The following is a 14,026-nucleotide window of genomic DNA, read 5'->3' as shown; positions in this document are numbered from 1 at the left end:
TATATATATATATATATATATATATATACAGATATAAATATAGATAGATTAATTTAATTAAAAAACTTTCTTGATAAAACTGATTGTTTTTGGAAGATCATTCTGTGTTCTCCCTGTTTATGAAAAAAGATGAATTTCCCTAAGCAAAAGCAGTAGAGCTGCCTATTCCAATTAGCAGAATTGCTCATGGGCATTCCCTATCCTCAAAGAGGTGAGGACTGTTAAACTACTGCCATTAAGTCCTCGTTAGTATAGTGGTCAGTATCCCCGCCTGTCACGCGGGAGACCGGGGTTCAATTCCCCGACGGGGAGATGATTCTTTTAAGTTGCCCAACTTAATGAAAAAGATGCACTTACTCATGAAGTAAAATATAGTTGTCATTACACCTGCTTATCACGATTGAGACCAGTGTTGACTTTAGTGATAGCCAAAATGCTTACTGATGTGTTAACTGAAACTCAGAAGATGCTCTCTAAATTTCAATCTCAACTTACTGTTCTTTCAAAAACAATTTATCTCTAAAATACTTGGAAAATGACATGAAACAGTGGTAAATCATGGGCTGCTTATAAACTCTGTGGGACAGGGATAGAAGACAAATCGGTGTTTTTGGTTAGTACTGACCCCTGGTGGCTAATAGCTATAAGCTGCTAATGGTAAAGTGAGCTGATTAAATATATATATATATATATATATATATATATATATATATATATATATATATATATATATATACAGATATAAATATAGATAGATTAATTTAATTTAAAAACTTTCTTGATAAAACTGATTGTTTTTGGAAGATCATTCTGTGTTCTCCCTGTTTATGAAAAAAGATTAATTTCCCTAAGCAAAAGCATTAGAGCTGCCTATTCCAATTAGCTGAATTGCTCATGGGCATTCCCTATCCTCAAAGAGGTGAGGACTGTTAAACTACTGCCATTAAGTCCTCGTTAGTATAGTGGTCAGTATCCCCGCCTGTCACGCGGGAGACCGGGGTTCAATTTCCCGACGGGGAGATGATTCTTTTAAGTTGCCCAACTTAATGAAAAAGATGCACTTACTCATGAAGTAAAATATAGTTGTCATTACACCTGCTTATCACGATTGAGACCAGTGTTGACTTTAGTGATAGCCAAAATGCTTACTCATGTGTTAACCGAAACTCAGAAGATGCTCTCTCAATTTCAATCTCAACTTACTGTTCTTTCAAAAACAATTTATCTCTAAAATACTTGGAAAATGACATGAAACAGTGGTAAAACATGGGCTGCTTATAAACTCTGTGGGACAGGGATAGAAGACAAATCGGTGTTTTTGGTTAGTACTGACCCCTGGTGGCTAATAGCTATAAGCTGCTAATGGTAAAGTGAGCTGATTATATATATATATATATATACAGATATAAATATAGATAGATTAATTTAATTAAAAAACTTTCTTGATAAAACTGATTGTTTTTGGAAGATCATTCTGTGTTCTCCCTGTTTATGAAAAAAGATGAATTTCCCTAAGCAAAAGCAGTAGAGCTGCCTATTCCAGTTAGCTGAATTTGTCATGGGCATTCCCTATCCTCAAAGAGGTGAGGACTGTTAAACTACTGCCATTAAGTCCTCGTTAGTATAGTGGTCAGTATCCCCGCCTGTCACGCGGGAGACCGGGGTTCAATTCCCCGACGGGGAGATGATACCTTTAAGTTGCCCAACTTAATGAAAAAGATGCACTTACTCATGAAGTAAAATATAGTTGTCATTACACCTGCTTATCACGATTGAGACCAGCGTTGACTTTAGTGATAGCCAAAATGCTTACTGATGTGTTAACCGAAACTCAGAAGATGCTCTCTAAATTTCAATCTCAACTTACTGTTCTTTCAAAAACAATTTATCTCTAAAATACTTGGAAAATGACATGAAACAGTGGTAAATCATGGGCTGCTTATAAACTCTGTGGGACAGGGATAGAAGACAAATCGGTGTTTTTGGTTAGTACTGACCCCTGGTGGCTAATAGCTATAAGCTGCTAATGGTAAAGTGAGCTGATTATATATATATATATATATATACAGATATAAATATAGATAGATTAATTTAATTAAAAAACTTTCTTGATAAAACTGATTGTTTTTGGAAGATCATTCTGTGTTCTCCCTGTTTATGAAAAAAGATGAATTTCCCTAAGCAAAAGCAGTAGAGCTGCCTATTCCAGTTAGCTGAATTTGTCATGGGCATTCCCTATCCTCAAAGAGGTGAGGACTGTTAAACTACTGCCATTAAGTCCTCGTTAGTATAGTGGTCAGTATCCCCGCCTGTCACGCGGGAGACCGGGGTTCAATTCCCCGACGGGGAGATGATACCTTTAAGTTGCCCAACTTAATGAAAAAGATGCACTTACTCATGAAGTAAAATATAGTTGTCATTACACCTGCTTATCACGATTGAGACCAGCGTTGACTTTAGTGATAGCCAAAATGCTTACTGATGTGTTAACCGAAACTCAGAAGATGCTCTCTAAATTTCAATCTCAACTTACTGTTCTTTCAAAAACAATTTATCTCTAAAATACTTGGAAAATGACATGAAACAGTGGTAAATCATGGGCTGCTTATAAACTCTGTGGGACAGGGATAGAAGACAAATCGGTGTTTTTGGTTAGTACTGACCCCTGGTGGCTAATAGCTATAAGCTGCTAATGGTAAAGTGAGCTGATTATATATATATATATATATATATACAGACATAAATATAGATAGATTAATTTAATTAAAAAACTTTCTTGATAAAACTGATTGTTTTTGGAAGATCATTCTGTGTTCTCCCTGTTTATGAAAAAAGATGAATTTCCCTAAGCAAAAGCAGTAGAGCTGCCTATTCCATTTAGCTGAATTTGTCATGGGCATTCCCTATCCTCAAAGAGGTGAGGACTGTTAAACTACTGCCATTAAGTCCTCGTTAGTATAGTGGTCAGTATCCCCGCCTGTCACGCGGGAGACCGGGGTTCAATTCCCCGACGGGGAGATGATACTTTTAAGTTGCCCAACTTAATGAAAAAGATGCACTTACTCATGAAGTAAAATATAGTTGTCATTACACCTGCTTATCACGATTGAGACCAGCGTTGACTTTAGTGATAGCCAAAATGCTTACTGATGTGTTAACCGAAACTCAGAAGATGCTCTCTAAATTTCAATCTCAACTTACTGTTCTTTCAAAAACAATTTATCTCTAAAATACTTGGAAAATGACATGAAACAGTGGTAAATCATGGGCTGCTTATAAACTCTGTGGGACAGGGATAGAAGACAAATCGGTGTTTTTGGTTAGTACTGACCCCTGGTGGCTAATAGCTATAAGCTGCTAATGGTAAAGTGAGCTGATTATATATATATATATATATATATACAGACATAAATATAGATAGATTAATTTAATTAAAAAACTTTCTTGATAAAACTGATTGTTTTTGGAAGATCATTCTGTGTTCTCCCTGTTTATGAAAAAAGATGAATTTCCCTAAGCAAAAGCAGTAGAGCTGCCTATTCCAGTTAGCTGAATTTGTCATGGGCATTCCCTATCCTCAAAGAGGTGAGGACTGTTAAACTACTGCCATTAAGTCCTCGTTAGTATAGTGGTCAGTATCCCCGCCTGTCACGCGGGAGACCGGGGTTCAATTCCCCGACGGGGAGATGATACCTTTAAGTTGCCCAACTTAATGAAAAAGATGCACTTACTCATGAAGTAAAATATAGTTGTCATTATACCTGCTTATCACGATTGAGACCAGCGTTGACTTTAGTGATAGCCAAAATGCTTACTGATGTGTTAACTGAAACTCAGAAGATGCTCTCTAAATTTCAATCTCAACTTACTGTTCTTTCAAAAACAATTTATCTCTAAAATACTTGGAAAATGACATGAAACAGTGGTAAATCATGGGCTGCTTATAAACTCTGTGGGACAGGGATAGAAGACAAATCGGTGTTTTTGGTTAGTACTGACCCCTGGTGGCTAATAGCTATAAGCTGCTAATGGTAAAGTGAGCTGATTAAATATATATAAATATATATATATATATATATATATATATATATATATACAGATATAAATATAGATAGATTAATTTAATTAAAAAACTTTCTTGATAAAACTGATTGTTTTTGGAAGATCATTCTGTGTTCTCCCTGTTTATGAAAAAAGATGAATTTCCCTAAGCAAAAGCAGTAGAGCTGCCTATTCCAATTAGCAGAATTGCTCATGGGCATTCCCTATCCTCAAAGAGGTGAGGACTGTTAAACTACTGCCATTAAGTCCTCGTTAGTATAGTGGTCAGTATCCCCGCCTGTCACGCGGGAGACCGGGGTTCAATTCCCCGACGGGGAGATGATTCTTTTAAGTTGCCCAACTTAATGAAAAAGATGCACTTACTCATGAAGTAAAATATAGTTGTCATTACACCTGCTTATCACGATTGAGACCAGTGTTGACTTTAGTGATAGCCAAAATGCTTACTGATGTGTTAACTGAAACTCAGAAGATGCTCTCTAAATTTCAATCTCAACTTACTGTTCTTTCAAAAACAATTTATCTCTAAAATACTTGGAAAATGACATGAAACAGTGGTAAATCATGGGCTGCTTATAAACTCTGTGGGACAGGGATAGAAGACAAATCGGTGTTTTTGGTTAGTACTGACCCCTGGTGGCTAATAGCTATAAGCTGCTAATGGTAAAGTGAGCTGATTAAATATATATATATATATATATATATATATATATATATATATATATATATATATATATATATACAGATATAAATATAGATAGATTAATTTAATTTAAAAACTTTCTTGATAAAACTGATTGTTTTTGGAAGATCATTCTGTGTTCTCCCTGTTTATGAAAAAAGATTAATTTCCCTAAGCAAAAGCATTAGAGCTGCCTATTCCAATTAGCTGAATTGCTCATGGGCATTCCCTATCCTCAAAGAGGTGAGGACTGTTAAACTACTGCCATTAAGTCCTCGTTAGTATAGTGGTCAGTATCCCCGCCTGTCACGCGGGAGACCGGGGTTCAATTTCCCGACGGGGAGATGATTCTTTTAAGTTGCCCAACTTAATGAAAAAGATGCACTTACTCATGAAGTAAAATATAGTTGTCATTACACCTGCTTATCACGATTGAGACCAGTGTTGACTTTAGTGATAGCCAAAATGCTTACTGATGTGTTAACTGAAACTCAGAAGATGCTCTCTAAATTTCAATCTCAACTTACTGTTCTTTCAAAAACAATTTATCTCTAAAATACTTGGAAAATGACATGAAACAGTGGTAAATCATGGGCTGCTTATAAACTCTGTGGGACAGGGATAGAAGACAAATCGGTGTTTTTGGTTAGTACTGACCCCTGGTGGCTAATAGCTATAAGCTGCTAATGGTAAAGTGAGCTGATTAAATATATATATATATATATATATATATATATATATATATATATATATATATATACAGATATAAATATAGATAGATTAATTTAATTTAAAAACTTTCTTGATAAAACTGATTGTTTTTGGAAGATCATTCTGTGTTCTCCCTGTTTATGAAAAAAGATTAATTTCCCTAAGCAAAAGCATTAGAGCTGCCTATTCCAATTAGCTGAATTGCTCATGGGCATTCCCTATCCTCAAAGAGGTGAGGACTGTTAAACTACTGCCATTAAGTCCTCGTTAGTATAGTGGTCAGTATCCCCGCCTGTCACGCGGGAGACCGGGGTTCAATTTCCCGACGGGGAGATGATTCTTTTAAGTTGCCCAACTTAATGAAAAAGATGCACTTACTCATGAAGTAAAATATAGTTGTCATTACACCTGCTTATCACGATTGAGACCAGTGTTGACTTTAGTGATAGCCAAAATGCTTACTCATGTGTTAACCGAAACTCAGAAGATGCTCTCTCAATTTCAATCTCAACTTACTGTTCTTTCAAAAACAATTTATCTCTAAAATACTTGGAAAATGACATGAAACAGTGGTAAAACATGGGCTGCTTATAAACTCTGTGGGACAGGGATAGAAGACAAATCGGTGTTTTTGGTTAGTACTGACCCCTGGTGGCTAATAGCTATAAGCTGCTAATGGTAAAGTGAGCTGATTATATATATATATATATATACAGATATAAATATAGATAGATTAATTTAATTAAAAAACTTTCTTGATAAAACTGATTGTTTTTGGAAGATCATTCTGTGTTCTCCCTGTTTATGAAAAAAGATGAATTTCCCTAAGCAAAAGCAGTAGAGCTGCCTATTCCAGTTAGCTGAATTTGTCATGGGCATTCCCTATCCTCAAAGAGGTGAGGACTGTTAAACTACTGCCATTAAGTCCTCGTTAGTATAGTGGTCAGTATCCCCGCCTGTCACGCGGGAGACCGGGGTTCAATTCCCTGACGGGGAGATGATTCTTTTAAGTTGCCCAACTTAATGAAAAAGATGCACTTACTCATGAAGTAAAATATAGTTGTCATTACACCTGCTTATTGTAGGAGGCTGGACTGGCTTGTAGTGAGTACCAAGGGGTACTTGCACCTTGCACCAGGCCCAGTTATCCCTTATTAGTGTATAGGGTGTCTAGCAGCTTAGGCTGATAGATAATGGTAGCTTAGCAGAGCAGCTTAGGCTGAACTAGGAGACGTGTGAAGCTACTACAGCACCACTTAGTGTCATATGCACAATATCATAAGAAAACACAATACACAGTTATACTAAAAATAAAGGTACTTTATTTTTATGACAATATGCCAAAGTATCTTAGAGTGTACCCTCAGTAAGAGGATAGGAAATATACACAAGATATATATACACAATAGCAAAAATATGCAGTATAGTCTTAGAAAACAGTGCAAACAATGTATAGTTACAATAGGATGCAATGGGGAAACATAGGAATAGGGGCAACACAAACCATATACTCCAAAAGTGGAATGTGAACCACGAATGGACCCCAAACCTATGTGACCTTGTAGAGGGTCGCTGGGACTATTAGAAAATAGTGAGAGTTAGAAAAATAACCCTCCCCAAGACCCTGAAAAGTGAGTGCAAAGTGCACCAAAGTTCCCCTAAGGACAAAATAGTCGTGTTAGAGGGAGAATGCAAGGAAAACACAAATCAGCAATGCAACAACGATGGATTCCTGTCTGGAGGTACCTGTGGAACAAGGGGACCAAGTCCAAAAGTCACAAGCAGCTCGGAGATGGGCAGATGCCCAAGAAATGCCAGCGGTTGGTGCAAAGAAGCTCTTACTAGGCTGAAGAACTGTGAATACTGCAGGAACGACAAGGGCTAGAGACTTCCCCTTTGGAGGATGGATCCCCCACGCCTTGGAGAGTCGTGCAGAAGTGTTTTCCCGCCGGACGGATGCCAACAAGCCTTGCTACACGCAAATCGTGCGTTTGGCGTTTTTGGACGCTGCTGGGGCCCAGGAGGGACCAGGAGGTCGCAAATTGGACCTGCAGAGAGAGGGGACGTCGAGCAAGACAAAGAGCCCTCACTGAAGCAGGTAGCACCCGGAGAAGTGCCAGAAACAGGCACTACGAGGATGCGTGAAACGGTGCTCGCCGAAGTTGCACAAAGGAGTCCCACGTCGCCGGAGACCAACTTAGAAAGTCGTGCAATGCAGGTTAGAGTGCCGTGGACCCAGGCTTGGCTGTGCACACAGGATTTCCGCCGGAAGTGCACAGGGGCCGGAGAAGCTTGCAAAGTCGCGGTTCCCAGCAATGCAGCCCAGCGAGGTGAGGCAAGGACTTACCTCCACCAAACTTGGGCTGAAGAGTCACTGGACTGTGGGGGTCACTTGGACGGTGTCGCTGGATTCGAGGGACCTCGCTCGTCGTGCTGAGAGGAGACCCAAGGGACCGGAGATGCAGCTTTTTGGTGCCTGCGGTTGCAGGGGGAAGATTCCGTCGACCCACGGGAGATTTCTTCGGAGCTTCTGGTGCAGAGAGGAGGCAGACTACCCCCACAGCATGCACAAGCAGGAAAACAGTCGAGAAGGCGGCAGGATCAGCGTTACAGAGTTGCAGTAGTCGTCTTTGCTACTATGTTGCAGGTTTGCAGGCTTCCAGCGCGGTCAGCGGTCGATTCCTTATCAGAAGGTGAAGAGGGAGATGCAGAGGAACTCGGCTGAGCTCATGCATTCGTTATCTAAAGTTTCCCCAGAGACAGAGACCCTAAATAGCCAGAAAAGAGGGTTTGGCTACCTAGGAGAGAGGAAAGGCTACTAACACCTGAAGGAGCCTATCACAAGGAGTCTCTGACGTCACCTGGTGGCACTGGCCACTCAGAGCAGTCCAGTGTGCCAGCAGCACCTCTGTTTCCAAGATGGCAGAGGTCTGGAGCACACTGGAGGAGCTCTGGACACCTCCCAGGGGAGGTGCAGGTCAGGGGAGTGGTCACTCCCCTTTCCTTTGTCCAGTTTCGCGCCAGAGCAGGGGCTAAGGGGTCCCTGAACCGGTGTAGACTGGCTTATGCAGAATTGGGCACACCTGTGCCCAACAAAGCATTTCCAGAGGCTGGGGGAGGCTACTCCTCCCCTGCCTTCACACCATTTTCCAAAGGGAGAGGGTGTCACACCCTCTCTCAGAGGAAGTTCTTTGTTCTGCCATCCTGGGCCAGGCCTGGCTGGACCCCAGGAGGGCAGCTGCCTGTCTGAGGGGTTGGCAGCAGCAGCAGCTGCAGAGAAACCCCAGGAAGGGCAGTCTGGCAGTACCAGGGTCTGTGCTACAGACCACTGGGATCATGGAATTGTACCAACAATGCCAGGATGGCATAGAGGGGGCAATTCCATGATCATAGACATGTTACATGGCCATATTCGGAGTTACCATGGTGAAGCTACATATAGGTAGTGACCTATATGTAGTGCACGCGTGTAATGGTGTCCCCGCACTCACAAAGTTCAGTGAATTGGCTCTGAACAATGTGGGGGCACCTTGGCTAGTGCCAGGGTGCCCTCACACTAAGTAACTTTGCACCTAACCTTTACCAGGTAAAGGTTAGACATATAGGTGACTTATAAGTTACTTAAGTGCAGTGTAAAATGGCTGTGAAATAACGTGGACGTTATTTCACTCAGGCTGCAGTGGCAGGCCTGTGTAAGAATTGTCAGAGCTCCCTATGGGTGGCAAAAGAAATGCTGCAGCCCATAGGGATCTCCTGGAACCCCAATACCCTGGGTACCTCAGTACCATATACTAGGGAATTATAAGGGTGTTCCAGTAAGCCAATGTAAATTGGTAAAAATGGTCACTAGCCTGTCAGTGACAATTTGGAAAGAAATGAGAGAGCATAACCACTGAGGTTCTGGTTAGCAGAGCCTCAGTGAGACAGTTAGGCACCACACAGGGAACATACACATGCACACCTATGAGCACTGGGGCCCTGTGTGACAGGGTCCCAGTGACACATACATATAGGCCACAAACCTATGAGCACTGGGGTCCTGACCAGCAGGATCCCAGTGACACATAACAACCATACTGAAAACATGGTGTTTTCACTATGAGCACTGAGGCCTGGCTATCAGGATCCCAGTGAGACAGTGAAAACAGTGACAAACACCCTGACATACACTCACAAACAGGCCAAAAGTGGGGGTAACAAGGCTAGAAAGAGGCTACCTTCTCACACAACCCCCCCCCAAACGAAGGACAATAAGGCTAACCTTGGCCAGTTGAGACTTTATTGTCTAAGTGGTGATAAGTAGAGAGTAGCTCTGCAATAGACTGGTTACTCCCTTTATCATCCACTATATGGTTACTTCCCTGTGGGGATGTAAACCACCCTGTTTGAAGTTTTTTAGCTAAGCAACAATGTGAAGATGTATTTTCAGAGTTTCTATCAGTAAGTTTTAGTTTAGAGCAGTGGGAATTGTCCACTGAACCTATTTGTAGTGATGGAAATGCCAGACAGGGATGCTGTCTCAGAAAAGCCATAGCTGGGCAAAAACTTTGTCCATCTGGCTGGAAGAGAGAACAGGGATGCTGTTTCTCTTGAGTTGGAGCAGGGCAGGGATGCTGTCCTATGAGCTCCACACTAGGGCAGGGATGCTGTCCTAAGTGTTGTGAGGTAGTGCAGGGTTTCTGCACTAAAGTTTCTCTGGAAGGGTTGGAGGGATGCTCCATGTTAACTAAAATGGTGCTGTTTTTCTCACCAATGTTAGTTATCCCACAGAGAGGTACTTCCACCTCAGGGAGTCCAGCTTTGCCAGCTGATGATTCCCTTAGAACAGGTGCCACCCCAGGAGAGGTTTCTCCCACCACAGGAATAGTATCCTGAATGGTAGGGTGGTTAGGGGATACTGTGATACCCTTTTTACCTGTTGATGGAGAGGGATCCTGAGTTTTCAGGCCTTCTCTCCTTTGCTTTTTCATTTCACTTGAAATGAGAGGGAACAATTCCTCAGGGATGCCCAGCATGGCTGCATGGGCATAAAACTCTACATCAGCCCAACCTGAGGCCTCTAGGTCATTACCTAAGAGACAGTCTACAGGTAAGCTAGGTGATACCACCACCTGCTTAGGGCCAGTAACTCCACCCCAACTAAACTGAATTATAGCTAAGGGAAGAAACTTAGTGGAGTTATGGACATCAATAATCTTATACTGTTGTCCAATGATGTGTTGTTCAGGAGGCACTAGGTTTTCAGTCACCAAAGTGAAACTGGCACCTGTGTCCCTGTAGGCCAAGGCCTCAACACCATTTATTGAAACTGTCTGCCTGTACTTATCCATTGTAAGGGGACAAGCAGCCAGTGTGGCAAGGCCAATGCCACTAGGTGTGACAGAAACTGTCTTGGGACTGATTACATCAGTTTCCACTATGGACCCATAAGTGAACCCAACTACACCCTTTGCTTGACTGTTGCCAGCAGTCCCACCACTAGTACCACTACTGCTAGGGGCACTAGAGCTTGATGTATTAGTGGTGGTAGGCTCAGGGGGTTTACCTGGACAGGACTTATCCCCTGGCCTATGGCCTCTGTTTTTACACACAAAGCACCAAGGCTTTTTAATGTGTGCAGGTTGGGAAGAAGAGGAAGAATTTGTTTTATCCCCACCCTCTGAAGAGTGTTTAAGATTTGAAGTGGGATCTTTGGTTTTACCCTTATCCCCATGCTTATCTTGAGATTTTTCACCATCTTTCTTCTTATTGCCATCTTTGTCACCCCCTGTATGAACTTTTCTGTTCACCCTTGTTCTGACCCATTTGTCTGCCTTCTTTCCCAATTCTTGGGGAGAGGTCAGATCAGAGTCTACCAGGTACTGGTGCAACAAATCAGACACACAATTATTAAGTATATGCTCTCTCAGGATTGTGTTATACAGGCTTTCATAATCAGTAACTTTACTGCCATGTAACCACCCCTCCAAGGCCTTCACTGAATGGTCAATGAAATCAACCCAGTCTTGTGAAGACTCCTTTTTGGTCTCTCTGAACTTTATCCTGTACTGTTCAGTGGTTAAGCCATAACCATCCAGGAGTGCATTCTTAAGAACTGTAAAATTATTGGCATCATTTTCTTTCACAGTAAGGAGCCTATCCCTACCTTTTCCACTAAATGATAGCCATAGGATAGCAGCCCACTGCCTTTGAGGGACATCCTGTACAGCACAGGCCCTCTCAAGTGCAGCAAACCACTTGTTAATGTCATCCCCCTCCTTATAAGGGGGAACTATCTTGTGCAGATTCCTGGAATCATGCTCTTTTGCAGGATGACTATGGGGAATACTGCTGCTGCCACCATGGGTATCTAAACCCAACTTCTGTCTTTCCCTCTCTATTTCTAAAGACTGTCTATCCAAATCCAGCTGTTGCTTCTTGAGCTTCAGTCTGGTTTGTTCCACTCTCAATCTATTGAGCTCCCTTTCTAACAATCTGTCATCAGGGTGGGTGGGAGGGACATTTCTAGATACAGAGGTATGATGGGAATGAACAGAAGGAGACCTGTCCCTTACAGAGGGCACCCTAACAGCTTGGCTACCAGCATAATGTGAGATCACATCATCAGTATGGTGTGATTCAACCTCTGTACCAACTATGCTAGACTGTCTAGTAATGGGCAGGCTGAGAAGTTTCTTTCCTGAACCTTTTCCTGGGGGAGTCCCTGGATCAGATTGAGAACCATTAGCTACTTTTTCTACAGATTGGGCACTTATGGCCTTATCCTGTACTCTAAGCATATTAATTAACAGTTCTAAGGAAGGATTCTTCCCTACACTCAAACCTCTCTCTATGCAGAGACTCCTTGCTCCTTTCCAGCTAAGGTGATCATATGCAAGTTTGGACAGTTCAACATTTTGGCCTGTGCCAGACATTTTTAGAGAGAGTTAAAGTGATAGACAAAGAGAAAAAAGTTTTCAGAACTTTTTGGAAAGACAGAAAAAAACTTTTTAAACTTTTAAGAACTTTTTGAAAGTTTAGAAGTACTTTTCAGCACTTAGAAAAGAGTGAAAAGAGGAAATGCAAAACTTTTTGGCTATGTGTATATACACTGACCTTGTTTTGTATATTTTTCTCTTATGAAAAGTACAATGACAAGAGTGGTAAGTAGTCTCAAGCACTTATCCCACCACTGCACAACCAATGTAGGAGGCTGGACTGGCTTGTAGTGAGTACCAAGGGGTACTTGCACCTTGCACCAGGCCCAGTTATCCCTTATTAGTGTATAGGGTGTCTAGCAGCTTAGGCTGATAGATAATGGTAGCTTAGCAGAGCAGCTTAGGCTGAACTAGGAGACGTGTGAAGCTACTACAGCACCACTTAGTGTCATATGCACAATATCATAAGAAAACACAATACACAGTTATACTAAAAATAAAGGTACTTTATTTTTATGACAATATGCCAAAGTATCTTAGAGTGTACCCTCAGTAAGAGGATAGGAAATATACACAAGATATATATACACAATAGCAAAAATATGCAGTATAGTCTTAGAAAACAGTGCAAACAATGTATAGTTACAATAGGATGCAATGGGGAAACATAGGAATAGGGGCAACACAAACCATATACTCCAAAAGTGGAATGTGAACCACGAATGGACCCCAAACCTATGTGACCTTGTAGAGGGTCGCTGGGACTATTAGAAAATAGTGAGAGTTAGAAAAATAACCCTCCCCAAGACCCTGAAAAGTGAGTGCAAAGTGCACCAAAGTTCCCCTAAGGACAAAATAGTCGTGTTAGAGGGAGAATGCAAGGAAAACACAAATCAGCAATGCAACAACGATGGATTCCTGTCTGGAGGTACCTGTGGAACAAGGGGACCAAGTCCAAAAGTCACAAGCAGCTCGGAGATGGGCAGATGCCCAAGAAATGCCAGCGGTTGGTGCAAAGAAGCTCTTACTAGGCTGAAGAACTGTGAATACTGCAGGAACGACAAGGGCTAGAGACTTCCCCTTTGGAGGATGGATCCCCCACGCCTTGGAGAGTCGTGCAGAAGTGTTTTCCCGCCGGATGGACGCCAACAAGCCTTGCTACACGCAAATCGTGCGTTTGGCGTTTTTGGACGCTGCTGGGGCCCAGGAGGGACCAGGAGGTCGCAAATTGGACCTGCAGAGAGAGGGGACGTCGAGCAAGACAAAGAGCCCTCACTGAAGCAGGTAGCACCCGGAGAAGTGCCAGAAACAGGCACTACGAGGATGCGTGAAACGGTGCTCGCCGAAGTTGCACAAAGGAGTCCCACGTCGCCGGAGACCAACTTAGAAAGTCGTGCAATGCAGGTTAGAGTGCCGTGGACCCAGGCTTGGCTGTGCACACAGGATTTCCGCCGGAAGTGCACAGGGGCCGGAGAAGCTTGCAAAGTTGCGGTTCCCAGCAATGCAGCCCAGCGAGGTGAGGCAAGGACTTACCTCCACCAAACTTGGGCTGAAGAGTCACTGGACTGTGGGGGTCACTTGGACGGTGTCGCTGGATTCGAGGGACCTCGCTCGTCGTGCTGAGAGGAGACCCAAGGGACCGGAGATGCAGCTT

At 42.3% G+C, this 14,026-nt stretch overlaps 10 non-coding genes across 10 annotated transcripts; all 10 read left to right on the top strand.

Annotated features, from left to right (window-relative positions):
* The first annotated feature begins 240 nt into the window (after nucleotides 1-240).
* Nucleotides 241-312, top strand: TRNAD-GUC (transfer RNA aspartic acid (anticodon GUC)). Its single transcript has one exon. It is a non-coding gene; the product is annotated as a tRNA-Asp (tRNA).
* A 636-nt stretch (nucleotides 313-948) lies between these two features.
* Nucleotides 949-1,020, top strand: TRNAD-GUC (transfer RNA aspartic acid (anticodon GUC)). The gene has a single exon. It is a non-coding gene; the product is annotated as a tRNA-Asp (tRNA).
* A 592-nt stretch (nucleotides 1,021-1,612) lies between these two features.
* TRNAD-GUC (transfer RNA aspartic acid (anticodon GUC)) lies at nucleotides 1,613-1,684 on the top strand. The gene has a single exon. It is a non-coding gene; the product is annotated as a tRNA-Asp (tRNA).
* A 594-nt stretch (nucleotides 1,685-2,278) lies between these two features.
* On the top strand, nucleotides 2,279-2,350 carry TRNAD-GUC (transfer RNA aspartic acid (anticodon GUC)). The gene has a single exon. It is a non-coding gene; the product is annotated as a tRNA-Asp (tRNA).
* Nucleotides 2,351-2,946: 596 nt separating this feature from the next.
* TRNAD-GUC (transfer RNA aspartic acid (anticodon GUC)) lies at nucleotides 2,947-3,018 on the top strand. Its single transcript has one exon. It is a non-coding gene; the product is annotated as a tRNA-Asp (tRNA).
* Nucleotides 3,019-3,614: 596 nt separating this feature from the next.
* TRNAD-GUC (transfer RNA aspartic acid (anticodon GUC)) lies at nucleotides 3,615-3,686 on the top strand. The gene has a single exon. It is a non-coding gene; the product is annotated as a tRNA-Asp (tRNA).
* Nucleotides 3,687-4,308: 622 nt separating this feature from the next.
* On the top strand, nucleotides 4,309-4,380 carry TRNAD-GUC (transfer RNA aspartic acid (anticodon GUC)). Its single transcript has one exon. It is a non-coding gene; the product is annotated as a tRNA-Asp (tRNA).
* A 636-nt stretch (nucleotides 4,381-5,016) lies between these two features.
* Nucleotides 5,017-5,088, top strand: TRNAD-GUC (transfer RNA aspartic acid (anticodon GUC)). Its single transcript has one exon. It is a non-coding gene; the product is annotated as a tRNA-Asp (tRNA).
* A 628-nt stretch (nucleotides 5,089-5,716) lies between these two features.
* Nucleotides 5,717-5,788, top strand: TRNAD-GUC (transfer RNA aspartic acid (anticodon GUC)). The gene has a single exon. It is a non-coding gene; the product is annotated as a tRNA-Asp (tRNA).
* Nucleotides 5,789-6,380: 592 nt separating this feature from the next.
* On the top strand, nucleotides 6,381-6,452 carry TRNAD-GUC (transfer RNA aspartic acid (anticodon GUC)). The gene has a single exon. It is a non-coding gene; the product is annotated as a tRNA-Asp (tRNA).
* Nucleotides 6,453-14,026: the final 7,574 nt, after the last annotated feature.

This window comes from Pleurodeles waltl, unplaced genomic scaffold, assembly GCF_031143425.1.
Source record: "Pleurodeles waltl isolate 20211129_DDA unplaced genomic scaffold, aPleWal1.hap1.20221129 scaffold_387, whole genome shotgun sequence".
Classification (NCBI taxonomy): Eukaryota; Metazoa; Chordata; class Amphibia; order Caudata; family Salamandridae; genus Pleurodeles; species Pleurodeles waltl.
This window is presented reverse-complemented; position numbering and strand designations above follow the sequence as displayed.